The sequence below is a fragment of the Penaeus vannamei genome, chromosome 41, assembly GCF_042767895.1.
Source record: "Penaeus vannamei isolate JL-2024 chromosome 41, ASM4276789v1, whole genome shotgun sequence".
Lineage (NCBI taxonomy): Eukaryota > Metazoa > Arthropoda > Malacostraca > Decapoda > Penaeidae > Penaeus > Penaeus vannamei.
In genome coordinates this window covers 16,003,673-16,004,018 of record NC_091589.1, presented here as the reverse complement: position 1 = coordinate 16,004,018, position 346 = coordinate 16,003,673, and positions in this window count along the sequence as shown.

Below are 346 nucleotides of genomic sequence, written 5' to 3'. Positions count from 1 at the left end.
GGCAGAAATGTGCTTAGAAAGGTTTCTGTTCTCGCGAAGGGAACGTGAAGTTCGTGACTTCGGCTGTGGCTATTCCTTGTGCTGTAGGCTGAGGGAACCTCGGGCTGAAGTCGTAGCGTGGCGAGGTGAGGGCTGTTCTGCTGGTGGACCTTGCAGAGCACACTCAACGCCGCCACGTCCCCGCGGTGCTGGAGAGACTGAAAATAGACTGGGCGATCATTTTCCCGCATCTTAATTCCAAAAAGGGCGGGTTTGATTCTGTACTCTGTCGAGTAGGGCAAGGAATGGTAGCGGGCAGGACGATCATACCAGAGGGGAGTATTCCATCAGGGAGCGATCTTGGGAA